Genomic DNA, 4,928 nt, shown 5'->3' on the forward strand with positions numbered 1-4,928 from the left:
AAACATACATGACATTTAATGGTTGTTTATATTAGCATTTCCTATGCACAATAACATTTTCAAAATATTTTGATTTGTTTTGAATTGTTTAGGGACATTTTCAGTTTGCAATTTTATTAGTCTTTTTTCTTATGAATGTCGATAAAAATTTATTTGTTGGATAAAAATACTTGAAATTGTAATACAATATCAATTGAAAAATATTAAAATTACATAGGCACAATTTTTTTTATAAGTATTTAAAGTTCGAATTTTGACAAAATGTATTAAATTTAAAATTTAATAATTTTTATAATTATTTTGTAATTAAAAATGTATAGAGTGTTCAACTTTTGTAGGTAAGGGTTAAAAATTTAAAAGAGAATTCCACGATAAAAGATTATATATAGGTAAATTACTTTATTCACAATATCATCAACTATATACTTTGTAATATCATAGGCTGACTGACCGTCTTCGCTCAGAATCGTTTTCTTATACAATGATATTATATCATTGAAATCAAATTTAACACCATATATTACAGTAAACCTCTTTTGAACTACTGTACAGAAGATCAACACTCACTTGTCCACCTTTTTTAGTCTTAAAACCTAAATACTGGAATAACCTAAATTTTTAAAAAGATCTTAATATATTATTTTTTAATACTTTGATTTACTGCTGAAATTATTTGTGAATGTCTGTATGTTGCCAGGTAGGTACTATATTTCGGATACGAATTACGGGTTATGTTGGTGATGGGCATTAAAAACAATATAGGTAATATTAATTATTATTTACTATTTACTATTTTACAATGACAAGCCGTTCCCGCCAGAAACGGAAGAATTGCCTATTCATAACCCCTTAACCTAACCTAATAAGGACGTTTTTACAGGTTTTATTTTAAATAATCAGCAACTCATTTATAAACTGATTCTAATCGACATTGACATTTTTGACACCTGATTTGCACTTCACCACACATGACACATAGTTACATCATTAAATCGCTTTAATCAATCATAATGAACAGCTTCCCAAAAAACATAATCCTGATGTACCTAACTAGTAGTTAACAAGGCGTAAGCATATTAGCTGCTCTTTGCTATTTACTTATCACATGGCTATGTCACTGGTAAATATACAAAAAAAATAAATAAGAAAAGAAAATTCATGCGTCTATCCCTAAAATGCGATTTTTTTAAAATCTTTTCTTTACCTACCCTACAATACTTTTGTTTAGTGACGGTGGACTACAAAAAAACTTGAACGCCGACACAGGACTGTTTGTAAAAGTTGTGCCGGAAAAGTGTGAAACCAGCCTCAGAGGTAATCCATTCATTCGTCGGCGGCCGGAACTGCCAAACAGACACTGTCGTTTTGACTACCACCGACGGTGGATGGACAGTATCAATACAAAGTTGGTGGCTTTACGGCTACGTAAGTAAAAAAATGAATACGCCAACGTAAGCAGGCTTAAATGCCGCTAAAGTCACCACAATTAATAGTCAACACATCTACATCTACATCACAACATCTACAATAAAAAAATTGTATTTAATAGATGTTTAATAAATAATAATTTATATTACTCAATAGTCACTGAGTATAATGTATAAATACATAAAATATAGAATTTTTTTATAAACATAAGACACGTTTTCGCAAAGGTAACGAAAGCAAATAATTTGCAGTTTGCTGACTGTTTACGGATATCACCTGCAGCTGATACAACATATTATGAAGTTTGTACTTTGTTTATCGCCAAAACGAAAATTTACTATCAAGGGTAGTAGGGTACCAGAAGCACTAAACCGTTGAAAAAGTCGGCTAGTATCTAGTGATAAGACATTTTAGTAAAGAGCTTTTATCAAATATATCAACCAAGGTTTTTTATATAGGTATACGAGTATACATCTCATAATTTATTTATTGGCACGCCGGAAAAAATTAAAAAAAAACAGGTAATTTTTGTTACATAAAAAAAAATTGCCACCCGTGCAGTATGTTCTGTGAAGATGTAGTTGGATCACACACACGAGTAACGTGATTAAGTAGGCATATACTATACTCTAGGGCTAAATTGATTAAATTGTATATTATATTAATTTATATATGATAAGAAAATTAATAAAATTAAACTAAATAACCGAAGTTAGTCTTTAAGACGGGTGTTTTATAATTAAACGTCATAAAGTAGAGGGATTTAAAGATACCTGCCGTATAGTTGCTGCAATTAAATATTGCATAGAAGACAATTTATGATATTCGAAAATCGAAAGATAATATTCCGATATTTATTAGAAAATGAATTACTGCTATTGAACTTCGTAAGTGACAATCAATTAAACCTAATGTGATTGAATGATCGATTCATTACTTTAACGGTCTTTATACATTTTAACTGTCAATTTAATTTGGACAAAATAAATTCGCTGTCTATATTATAATTACGGTATGTTACTTATTATCATTATCATTTTTATAAATTAAGCAATACATACTACATAGATATATATACATGGTAGGTATATATTTTCTAAAACTCATAGACTACTACACTACTATAGTCATAATAGATTTTTCCGATTTTCTTTATCCTTTATGTTCCATAGTAGGTCAACAATTGTTCAACTACGGCTGTGATAAATTGAGAACCCAATTTTGCGGCAACATTGTTTCTTAATCATATTGATACGAGTATATAATATATATTCGTATATCTATATTATATATCGTACCAACTAGCGTATAATATTGTCATCACTTATCAATACACATCTTATTCATGGTGTACTTAGACATTTTGCTTTCATTATATTTATATTATATTATTATTGATCAACAAACGGCTGAAATGTCAAATAATGACCGCAGTCCAATTATCTACATTCTACTTACAAAATAATGTTTGCTATAACATATATTATATCAATGAATAAGTAGGTACCACGACTTCAACTGGGTTTGTCAATGTGTTATTTCTTTAGAAATTCAGTTTATTAATTTTCGGTTTTATAATAATCGTCAATCGTGATGAGACGTCCGTTATACGAGTTTTCCAACGGGTTTGTGGTTGTTATGAGATATCGCAAAACCGCAATTCATTGTAATATATTAGTCAGTGGTCACTATTTTATGTATCATTATAGGTGAATAATATAAAATAATAATATAATTATTAATTATATAATTAATGTTCAAAAGTATATATTGGTATGACTGCAGATAATTTTATAATATGCATATACCAGCTGGTTATTTATACATCAAAGAACATTCTATATTTAAAAAAATCATACCACTACTCTACTACTCAATATTTTTCATCTACAAGAAAAATCCATGAATCATAAATATGTTTTTTTAATAAGGAACCATAAAAACGAAAACCTTACACGAAAAATCAGTCAGAAACAGAAAACGTGTATCCGGTTACAAAACATACTTATCTTGAAAAACTATATTTACGAATGTTGTTTTGTAATTATTTAAAATTATATAAACACTAGCTGATCCCGTGCATTTCGTTGCCCATTGAAAGTGTCAACTATAATATTATGTTTTATTTTGTATAATTAATTATTACTATACGTTTTCCTCTGAACAGTAACGATGCATCCTTCGTCTGCGCAGGATTACTTCTGCGTATTGTTTCTTATCGTTACGTATAAATTAACTTACATAATGTCGTTTAAATTTATCACATAAATAATTTTTAAGTCACGTTTGAAAAATGTAACATTAAATTTATTCTCAATATAAAAAATATTGTAACTAAGCACTGCATAACCATAATCATATGCCTATATGTAGCTACTGCACTACTGCAGTATGCTTTTATAAATTATATTCAACGATTTATTACCTTCTGCATAAAAATGCAGATTTTTTGCTTTTGAAACACGTGAGCAAGCCACATATAGCTGACCATGTGAAAAACATGGCGTTCCCAAATGTATGCCTGCTACCTTCAATGTTTGTGCCCTGTGATTTGTTGATCGTCATTGAAAATGCTACTTTTAATGGGAACTGTAGGCGTTTGAAATTGAATGGCAAGTTGTTGGGTATGATTGGTATGCGCGGTATAATGACATTGGCTCCTTTTGCTTCTCCAATTAATATTCTGGCCTTTACAATATGCCTTCCTAGTTCGGTAACTCGCAACCGAGTACCGTTGCATAATCTTGGCGCATCCAGGTTACGCATTAACAAAACTGGTACACCTACCTTTAATTCCAATTTGTGTGATGGCACCCCAGACAACCATAGGCGCAAATAGCGTTTGAGATTTGGGGGGGGCTAATAGGGCCTTGCTTTGATAATATTGAATAAGCTTAAAACAAAATGTAGGAAATGTTTGGGGGAGCTATGGACATTTTTGAGGGGGCTTAGCCCCTAAAGCCCCCCCCCCTATTTGCGCCTATGCAGACAACTCTAAACTGTTTAGGAACTCTTCTTGAAAGATTAGACTTACGCTTTCGTGGCATAATTCTTAAATGCTATACTTTCAAACCACAGAAAGAAAACAAAATAGAAAATATAAAACAAAATCCGTGATTGATAAATTGTTTTTTTTTTCACGGCAACCAATAATTTATTATTAAAACCCATGGCGACCATTTATAAACAAAAATTTCCACCGTAAATATATAATTCCCTGTTTGAGCACATACCCTGGTAGGACCTATGGGGATGATTTGTAGCCTATGTCTTATTCTGATGTATAAGCTATATTATTGAAAAGTTTCATTAAAATCCATTCAGTAGTTTTTATGTGAAAGAGCAACAAAGTAATAGATTTTCGCATTAAAATTATTAATAGGATTTTTGTAATACTTAAATTTTCAAAATCGTTTATACTTTTAGAAAAATGAGTGTTTATCTTTTAAATAATCACCTTGTTTACAGATGGGTAGGTGCTAGCTAAGACCTAAGTACAT

Source organism: Acyrthosiphon pisum, chromosome A1, assembly GCF_005508785.2.
Source record: "Acyrthosiphon pisum isolate AL4f chromosome A1, pea_aphid_22Mar2018_4r6ur, whole genome shotgun sequence".
NCBI lineage: Eukaryota > Metazoa > Arthropoda > Insecta > Hemiptera > Aphididae > Acyrthosiphon > Acyrthosiphon pisum.